Source organism: Chiloscyllium plagiosum, chromosome 33 (genome assembly GCF_004010195.1).
Source record: "Chiloscyllium plagiosum isolate BGI_BamShark_2017 chromosome 33, ASM401019v2, whole genome shotgun sequence".
NCBI classification, from domain to species: domain Eukaryota; kingdom Metazoa; phylum Chordata; class Chondrichthyes; order Orectolobiformes; family Hemiscylliidae; genus Chiloscyllium; species Chiloscyllium plagiosum.
Window position 1 is genome coordinate 8,401,751 of NC_057742.1, and position 10,594 is coordinate 8,412,344.

At 43.7% G+C, this 10,594-nt stretch overlaps 1 long non-coding RNA gene across 1 annotated transcript in view; it reads left to right on the forward strand.

Moving 5' to 3' along the window:
- Positions 1 to 7,005, forward strand: part of LOC122539662 — a 28,221-nt gene extending 21,216 nt beyond the window's left edge. Inside the window, exons 2-3 of the long non-coding RNA XR_006309141.1 lie at positions 5,511 to 5,670; positions 6,844 to 7,005. This is a non-coding gene — a long non-coding RNA (uncharacterized LOC122539662). The remainder of the gene's footprint in view (positions 1 to 5,510; positions 5,671 to 6,843) is intronic.
- The last annotated feature ends 3,589 nt before the right edge of the window (positions 7,006 to 10,594 follow it).

Below are 10,594 nucleotides of genomic sequence, written 5' to 3' on the forward strand. Positions count from 1 at the left end.
GCTTCCATCCCCAAGTCAATAATTGTAGTTCTGGCATTCCATCAGTTACATGTTGTCATCTACAAATATCCCTTTTATCTCAACTCCTTAACTTATATTAGTAAGTCAATTCTCTTATCCATGCTAATAAACTATTCCTGACACCATGGACTTCTAAGTAGCCTTAAGTACGAATACGTTTTGGAAATCCAAATATGTTACATTTTCTAGTTCCTCTATATCTATTCTGCTTGTTACCTCCTCAAAGGACTCTAATAAAAGCTTCTCTCTCTAATCTATCCTACACTGAAATCTTGCAATGTTAAGTGTTTTAGATTGAATCAGTGATGGAGGCAATACCTCAATGTTACCTTTGTATTTAAATAATTATTCCTGTTTGCATTTAGAAAAATGGTTTACAATGCTGTGTGAGCTTGAATCTTCTGTAAATATCAGCACATTTGCAAGAATCATTTACAAGTTATGAAAAATCCTGGAAATTACTGATATACTCTAAGGACTCAAATTGTACATACCTCAGGGACACAATACAACAATTGATACACCCCAGGGAGCCTCAGGGATCCATTACAGCAATTCTCACTACAGTCCCAATATGCATCCATCAGGGCCAATACAATTATTGATTTATCCCGGGGAGTCATTTCAAATCTTGTTGCACTCCCAGTGGGCATCTTCAAATGCATTGCTCCACTAGTTTTGTTGCTGGACAAATAATCCAGAGACCGTGAGTTAGGTAGCAAAAACAAGAAGGCAGGTTATTATCTGAATGGCTATAAATTGAGAGAGGTAAATTTGCAATCAGACCTGGGTATTACTGTACACCAGTCACAGAAGGTAAGCAGCAGGTACAGCAGGTGGTGAAGGAGGCAAATGATATGTTAGTCTCCATAACAAGAGGATTCAAGTACAGAACCAGAGATATCTTGCTGCAATTGTACAGGGCCTTTGTAAGATTGTGCCAAGAGCATTGCATGCAGCTTTAGTCTCCTTATCTGAGAAAGGATGCCCTTGCTATAGAGGGAGTACAGTGAAAGTTTACCAGACTGATTCCTGGAATAGCACCACTCACATGTGAGTAGAAGTTGTTTCAGTTAGGATTATATTCTTTGGAGTTCAGAAGAATGAGGGGGATCTCATAAAAACAGGATCTCAGAGTAGGCATGGTGGCTCAGTGGTTAGCACTGCTGCCTCAGCGCCAGGGACCCAGGTCCGATTCCACCTTCAGGCGACTATCTGTGTGGAATTTGCACATTCTCTACTTGTCTGTGCGAGTTTCCTGTGGGTGGTCCGGTTTCCTCCCACCATCCAAAGATGTGCAGGTCAGGTGAATTTGCCATGCCAAATTGCCCATTGCATCCAGAGATGTGAAAGCTAAGGGGTTAGCCAAAGGAGACGTGCAAGCTAAGGGGTTAGCCACAGACTAGAAGGATGGGGGTTTGGGGATAAGTCTGGATGGGAGACTCTTTGGAATATCGGTGTGGACCTGATGGGCTCCCACAATGTAGGGATTCTATGAAATGTATAAAATGCTACAGGACTACATAGGGCAAATACAGGAGGGATGTTCCCAATGACTGGAGAGTCTAGAGCCAAGGGTCACAGTCTCAGGATATGGGGTAAGCCACTTAGGGCTGAGATTATGCAAAATTTCTTCAACGAGAGAGTGGTGAGCCTGAGAAATTCTCTACCACAGAAAGCAGTCCAGGCAAAATCATTATATGATTTCAAAAAGGAGTTGGGTTTAGCACTTGGGGCCAAAAGGATCAAAGGATAAGGGAGTTAAAGTAGGAACAGGCTCTTGAGTTGGATGATCAGCCATGATCTTACTGAATGGCAGAGCAGGACTAAAAGGGCCAAATGGCCTATCCCTGATCCTATTTTAGAACAGAATACAATCCGTATATTTCTATCTCTGCAGGAATTCCTCAGGGAAAGGTTAGGGCTAGGATCAGCAGTTTCCTTTCTGTTGACAAGACCAAATGCGGACTGGGTGACCACTTCCCACAATACCTCCATTCTGTAGGCTAGAATCACACTGAGCTTCCAATCACTTGCCACTTCAATGTACTATGTTATTCTCCTGCAAATACTTCCAGCCTGCTGCAGCAAAGGCCAATTTCAAGCTGAGGAACAGCATGTCATTTTCCACTTGGGCATTTTACAGCCTTCAGCGCTCAATATTGAGCTCTGTCTTCCTTTTCAACTATTGCCCTCCTGCCAGTGTCCTGTTTGCATGAGTTCTCTCTCAGTAGAGCTGACCTACTTTCTGCCAATAACATTTCTCATTAATGCCTACATTGAGAGTCGTAGAGTCAGAGAGACGTACAGCATGGAAAGAGACCCTTCAGTTCAACTTGTCAATGCTGACCTGATATCCCAACCTAATCTAGTCCCATTTGCCAGCTCTTGACCCATATGCCTCTAAAACCCTTCCTGTTCATATACCCATCCAGATGCCTTTTAAATGTTGTAATTATATCAGCCTCTGCCACTTCCTCCCACAGCTCATTTTATACACGCACCATACTCTGTATGGAAAAAGTTGACCTTTAGGTTTATTTTATATCTTTCCCTCTATGCCCTTGAGTTCTGGACTCCCCCCACCCCAGGCAAAAGATCTTGTCTACTTATCCTATCCATGTGCCTCTTGATTTTATGAACCTCTATAAAGTACCCCTCCGCCTCCAACACTCCAGGGAAAACAGCCCCAGCATACTCAACCTCTCCCTATAGCTCAAATCCTCCAACCCTGGCAACATCCTTGTAAATCTTTTCTGAACTCTTTCAAGTTTCACAACATCCTTCTGATATGAAGGAGACCAGAATTGTATGCAATATTCCAAAAGTATCCTAACCAATATCCTATACAGTTGCAACATGACATTTCTTTATTTCATCTGTATCAGTCCAGTGCTATCATGAGCACTCCCTTTGCCTTTTGATCTGGGCACCTTTTCCATCTGCTCCACTTGCTCTTCCTTCCCACTTTCAACCATCATTTTCCAGCCCCTTTCAGTTCTGAACAGGAGTCATAGTCAACTCGAAATATTAACACTGTTTCTGTCTCCACAAACATTGCCAGACCTGCTGAGTTTCTCCAGCATTTTGTTTCATTTTAAATTGAGGCTCTCAGATGGATCCAAAAAATTTCCATGGCACTTTCCTGAAGAAAGCAGGTTGGGTTCTTCCTGGTCAATATTTACCCCTCAACAAACAGATCTTCGGATCACTATTGCCTTGACTATGAAAACTTGCTATATGGTTCTCATTTTTCCTAAGGTTTAAAAGGGCTAAATATTGGCAAGTCGGGCTAATTAATTTAGGATATCTGGTCGACATGGACCAATTGGTCCGAAGGGTCTGTTTCCATGTTGTACACCTCTATGACACTGTGACTACCTTGCCAAAAGTGAGGACTGCAGATGCTGGAAACCAGAGTTTAGATCAGAGTGGTGCTTGAAAAGCACAGCAGGTCAGGCAGCATCCGAGGAGCAGGAAAATCGACGTTTCAGGCAAAAGCCCTTCATCAGGAATAGAGGCAGAAAGGCTCCAGGGTGGAGACATAAATGGGTGGGGGGGAGGGGGGGAGCTGGGGAGAAGAGTTGGTAGCGAGTCTGTTTCAGTACATGGTTGAAGAGTTTCAGGGCAGAGGAGATGACCTGGGGGTTGCAGTGGGAGAGAGACGCACTTTGTGGAAAGAGGAGGAGAACTTCTTCAAGGTAGGCATCTTTGCAAGAGGATTCACAGTAAGGTTAAAATCAATTTGGCAAAAGTGAGGACTGCAGACACTGGAAACCAGAGTTTAGAGTGGTGCTGGAAAAGCACAACAGATTAGGCAGCATTCAAGGAGCAGGAAAATCAACGTTTTGGGCAAAAGCCCTTCATCAGGAATAGAGGTAGGAAGGCTCCAGGTGGAGAAATAAATGGGCGGGGTAGGGGTGGTGGGATGGGGGGTGGGTGGGGCTGAGGAGAAGGTTGCAAGAGCCCCCCACCCCCACTCCCATTTATGTCTCCACCCTGGAGGCTTCCTGCCTCTCTTCCTGATGAAGGGCTTTTGCCTGAAACGTCGATTTTCCTGCTCCTCGGATGCTGCCTGGCCTGCTGTGCTTTTTCCAGCCCCACTGTGACTGCCTTCACCAACGACTTAATTGGGAAGTTCTGGGCGTGTGAAGTGTGCTGTTTGCAAGTCTGCTCTGAGAGAAGGTCACTAACCTGAAATATGAGCTCAGTTTCTCTGAATGCTGCTAAGGATTCCTAGCATTTAATGTTTTCATTTCTAGCCTTGCTTTCACTATTTTGGCTGCTGTCTGGAAGTATCCAATATCTTTATAGTATTCACAGTGCTATTGGTTGCTACAGGAGAAGAAGCAAGGCCTTTAAGTGCTACAGTAAAGGCAAAAAGAAGTGTGCAACTGAAAATGAGAAATTTCAGTTGTAACTGGTTGAGATATTGTCTACAGTATTTGGATGGAATTCACCTTTGATCATCACTCTACAGTGCCGTAGTTATGCTGGTGTTTTTACTGTAAACATAGTCTCGAGCCACCATGTTTCCAAAACAGTGTGTGTGACGTGGAAACAAGGCACTGTATAGGCATAGGGACTAAAAGCAATGTTTCTTATTATAGCCAACAGGAAATCACAACAGATCGCATTACTGAAAGGGCCAGCAAGCTACCAACAGGGCAACTGAGTCAGCTGTGCAAAGATCAACAATCCCTTGGGTAGAAACTTTGAGCTCCAGCTGAATTTTGCTTAGTACACCAATAACTCATTATTTAACACAAGGTGGTAGATTTTAAAAGCAGAAAATGCTGAAAATACTCAATGGGACAGGCAGCGGTTGTTGAGAGCAAGAAACAAGAATGAACATTTCTGGTCAGCAACATTGCATCAGAAATCTCAAAGAGTTGAAGATCCTTACTACTGTCTTTAATGCATGTCCTCTGTTTACTTTCAAGAGTGGCACCTTTCTTGCATAGTGTATTAAAGGACTTGTAGCAACCCAGTCTGTAGCTTCCACATTGCTCCACCATTATGCCTATGTGCAGTTTGGTGGAGTTTCCTTGTAGGGAGGGGGCGATATTTGGAGCAAATTGAAAACCAGGGTGAGAATTTCCAAATCGAGGCATTGCTGCACCAAGAGGAAATGTAGATCAGCAAGCACCGAGCTAACCTACTTGGGACAAGGTGAAAGTTAGGATATGTGGAGCAATGCGGATTGGATAAGCTCAGAATCACACAGTGCAAAAGAGGCCCTTCAGCCCATCAAGTCTGCACCAACACATGGGATAAATTTAACCTCAACCTAATCCCATTTACCAGCATTTGGTCCATAGCCTTGAATGTTATGACTTTTAAAGGTACTTTTTAAAGGATGAGCCTTGGTTGAAATGTGGGAGGCTGACCAGGAAAACACTGGATTCTCAATGTCAGAAGAGTAAAGCGATTCTGAAGAAGTGTCATTGGACTCGAAATATTAACTCTGTTTTTCTCTCTCTCCACAGATGCTACCAGACCTGCTGAGTTTCTCCTGCAATTTCTGTTTTCGTTTCAGATAAAGAAATAAGACTGAGTTATCAAGATGTCAAGAGCTGGATTACACATTCACTACAGTTTGGGCAATTTGTTCTAGCCTCAAAATTGAAGTAAATCTGCTTTCACCAGGTACTCAGTGTATGAGATGCCTATAGCTGCCACCTGGTTCTGCCAGGACCATCTTTGGGTAGACCTGCTGTACCAACCCATCTTCTAATATTAGTCCATAGGCCTTGCTCATATTTAATGGTGCAGAATTAACCACTAATCACTTTTGGCAGAAGCGCCATGTACTCGAGTAACAACAGGTAGATTAGTAAGGTAGCATGTAACATTAGCTTAAGACTGAATAACTATATGAACACTAGGAAAGAGCAAATTTTATCTCCTAGGGGTCTGTGCTACATGGCTATTCACTGCAGCATACAGACCAACAACTGACTATCGCCTTGTAGAGACAGTCATTTAAATATCAGTTACCAAAGCTCCACTTGCCCCAACCAATGCATCTAACCTACACATCTCTGAACACTACGGGCAATTTAGCATGGCCAATTCACCTAACCTGCACATCGTTGGACTGTGGGAGGAAACCAGAGCACCCGGAGGAAACCCACACAGACACACGGAGAATGTGCAAACTCCACACAGACTATCACCCGAGGCTAGAATTATACCCAGGTCCTGGTACAGTGAGGCAGCAGTGCTAATGACTAAACCACTGTGCCTTATACAACAGCACTAACGGGAAGACAGGGGGTCACTTAGCTCAATTGACTGGGTGGTTGGTTTGCAATGTAATGTAATGTTTGCAATGTAACAGTGTGAGTTCAATTCTTGTACTGGTAGAGGTTACAATGGAGGTCCCTCCTTATAATTCTTTCCCCTCACCTCAGGTATGGTGACCCTCCGGTAAAACGCACCATGAATCATCTCTCTAATGAGACAGTGGTCCTCTGGGACTATGGTGACTTAACTATAATGGAAGGTTATAATACAATGAAGAATTCTGCCCCAGCAACAATGAGAGTCACAACTTTCAAATGGATGGATCCTGATGGAAGAGGGAATTAAACTGATAAAGTGGGATAGAATAAAAATGAAAAAAAGAATAATTTCACTACCAGTGTTTAAAATAGAACAAAGGGAATATAAAAGTTTGGAATCCCGGTGGGAGTTAATTAAAACAGCGCTATACAGTTGATTTCTTTCCTCAAAGGTTTAAAGTCAATAACCTGCAGCTATTTCTACTTGTCGGAGAAAGCAACATAAAAATATAATTATTTTGTGTGTGTTTCACAGGTTGGGAATGAATATGAATCCCAGAGGAATCCTCAAGGAAAATGAGAATTATTATTCCTCATTAGGAAGAGATTTCTCAAACCCATTGGTGGTGATTGGCTTGAGCATTTGAAAAGTATATGTACCCAGAATGAGTTTAATCTTTTAAGTCTGTTTAATTAAATCCAGTTGTTAAGGTGAACACTGGGACTGCATTTGTCTTTCCATCTTCATGTGAAGGCACACAGGGGCATCCACTGTAACTGTGGCAACAGCAAAGGATGATGATTTTGCCCTGAAGTTCTTTCCTCAAACATCTTGATGTTAATCTGTTCAAAAGGGAGAGAAGATGGAGAAGAAAGGGACAAATGGCAATTAGAGACAAAGTGATATAGAGACAGAGACAGAGTGTGTGTCTGTGTGAGAGACAGAGAGAGAGAGAGAGAGAGAGAGCTATGTTAAAACTCATGTGGTCCCACATTCATTCCCTTTCCTGTTGAATTCGGGTTGGGAAGCTACAACGGGCCATGGTTAGAGAGCGGCGGATAATCAGCCAGGGTTTTCAGCATCAGATTTCTGTAAGATTTCTGTTTCAGATCCTCATCCAGGGATTTGTGCTGGAAAGCCCCCCTCCCGGCAAGAATGGAACAAGTGTGATGTCTCCTGTGGTTGAATACCAACCGAGATCATTCCTGCAAAATGATCACTTGAAGGAAGATTTCTAGTCTCGATGTCGCAGGCAGCAGTACAGGCTTTTTTAAATTATTCATTCGCGGGGTGAGGGTGTCACAGGCTGGACGAGCAGTAATAGAGTCATAGAGATGTACAGCACAGAAACAGACCCTTTGGTCCAACTCATCCATGCTGACCAGATATCCGAAGCTAATCTAGTCCCACCTTCCAGCACCCGGTCCATATCCCTCCAAGCCCTTCCTATTCATATACCCATCCAGATGCCTTTTAAATGTTGCAATTGTACCAGCCTCTATCACTTCTTCTGGCAGCTCATTCGTACACACACCACCCTCTGCACAAAAATGTTGCCCCTTAGGTCTCTTTCATATCTTTCCCCTCTCAACCTAAACCTCTGCCCTCTAGTTCTGGACTCCCCCACTCCAGGGAAAAGACCTTGTCTATTTACCCTATCCATGCACTTCCTGATTTTATAAACCTCTATAAGGTCACCCCTCAGCATTTGAAGCTCCAAGGAAAACAGCCCCAGCCTATTCAGCCTCTCCCTATAGCTCAAATCCTCCAACTCTGGCAACATCCTTGTAAATCTTTTCTGAACCCTTTCAAGTTTCACAACATCCTTCTGATAAGAAGGAGACCAGAATTGTACACACTATTCCAAAAGTGGCCTAACCAATGTCCTGTACAGCCACAACCTGACCTCCCAAACTCTATACTCAAAACCTGCCCAATAAAGGAAAGCATACCAAACGCCTTCTTCACTATCCTATCTACCTGCGACTCCAATTTCCAGGAACTGTGAACCTGCACTCCAAGGTCTCTTTGTTCAGCAACACTCCTGAGGACCTTACCATTAAGTGTATAAGTCCTGCTCTGATTTGCTTTCCCAAAATCCAACACCTTGCATTTATCTAAATTAAACTCCATCTGCCACTCCTCAGCCCATTAGCCCATCTGATCAAGATCCCGTTGTGATCTGATGCAACCACCGTCCACTACACCTCCAATTTTGATCAATGCCAATCCATAATTGCTCTTGAGACAGTGGGGCTGGTGAGCTGCCTTCTTTAACAAGTCAGTGCCTTTAGATGTGTTTGGGGGTGGTGACGGAAAGCAGGAAGGTAGGGTGGAAGTGAAGGACCAAAGCAATTGAAAAGGTAAAAAGTAAGTAGCAAGTTAAAAGATTCAACAAAAAAATAGCCCTTGCTACTCCAAGGAGCAGTTGTTACAAGTGGCACCAATAGATGGAAGGGGGAGCCCGATAAACAAATGAATGAGAAACAAGTGGGAACATATAATGAGGGTTAGATGGAGAGAGGTTCAAAATTGGATCAGAGCTCCCAGAACTGAATGATTAAAGCGAATGGCCTTGATGTTCTGAATGCAATACCTCCCTGGTCGTCCACCTCAAAATTCAATGTTCTGAGATCCGTGAAAGTTAGGAATTGAAAATGAAAAATACCTGTACCACAATACTGCAGCAATGTACCACTTTACACAACATCAGGGCATCCTGAGGTCCTGCAACAGCGAAGAGACGTGCACAGCAAGATCCCACAAACTGGATGTGATGTGTGACCAGGATCATCTGTTTTCAATGGCATTGATTGAGTGCTAGTTGCTGGCCAGGACACCAGGAGGTCACTCTGTTGTTCTGTAAATGTTTGCTGAGGGATCTTTGTCATCTACCCAGTTTCATGTCTCATCCAAAAGACGTTAGCTCTGACATAGAAGCACCTTCTCAGGAAATTTGGGATCCCCTGCCCTGGAGGTGGTGCTCAATGTTAAAAAACAAAATTGGATCTTGGAGTGAGATAAAGGTCATTTGGTCTACTGAGGGAGCTACCCACACCCTGCTCAATCCCCATAGCCATATAATGTTTTCTCACCCTTTCAACGATTTATGCAAATCCCTTTGAAAGTTAATCTTTTTTAGTCACTCATGAGATGTCAGCGTCACTGGCTGGGCCAGAGTTTATTTCCCATTCCTGGTTGTCCTCGAGAAGGTGGCGGTGGTGAGCTGCCTCCTTAAACCGCTGAGTCCGTGTGCTGTAGGTTGACCGACAATGTTTTGAGGGAGAGAATTCCAGGTTGTGACCCAGCATCACTGAAGGAACAGAGATATATTTCCAAGTCAGAATGGTGAGTGTCTTGGAGAGGAAATTGCAAGTGGTAGCATATCCTATGTATCGGTTGCCCTTGGCCTTCTAGTTGGAAGTGGTTGTAAGTTTGGAAGGTGCTGAGTAAGGATCTTTGGTGATTTATTATTGGATTTGCCTCTACCAGCCTTTCAGAGAGGGCATCACGGGTTTCACAATTCGCAGGATAAAGATGGTTTTCTGTATCTCATCTTGCGCACTTTTGCACATGATCTTAAACCTGAGTCCTCCAGTTAGAGACATTCCTGCCACTGGAAATATTTCCTCCTTATTTATTATGTCAAAACCCTTCATGGTCTTGAGCACCAAATCTTCCATCCTGCTCCAGGGAGAACAAACCCAGCTTCCCCAGTATCCTTATAAAAGTGAAGTCCTTCATCTCAGAATTATGGAATCACCGAAGTGTTACAGCACGGAAGGGAACCATTCGGCCCTGATGCTTGCACTGGCTCAGTAAATGAGGATCATTACCTAGTACCTATTTCCTGACATTTCCACAAACCCTTGCACCTTGTTCCTATCCAAATAATCATCCAATTCCCTTCTGGAATGCTTCAACTGAACCTTCCTCCACCGCACTTCCAGGCAGTGCATTCCATACTGAACTCATGGTGAGGGTAAATGTTTATTTCTCATATCACCCATGCTTTGTTTGCAAATCACATTAAACCTATGCCCTCCTGTCCTTTATCTTTCATAAGTCAGAGCATAGAACATAGAACATAGAAGAATACAGTGCAGTACAGGCCCTTTGGCCCTCGATGTTGCACCGTGGAAAAAGATTCTCACTGTCGGCCCTATCTAAACCCCTAATCATCTTGTACACCTCTGTCAAGTCACCCCTAAACCTTCTTTTCTCCAATGTAAACAACCCCAAGTGCCTCAGCCTTTCCTCATACGATCTTCCTACCATACCAGGC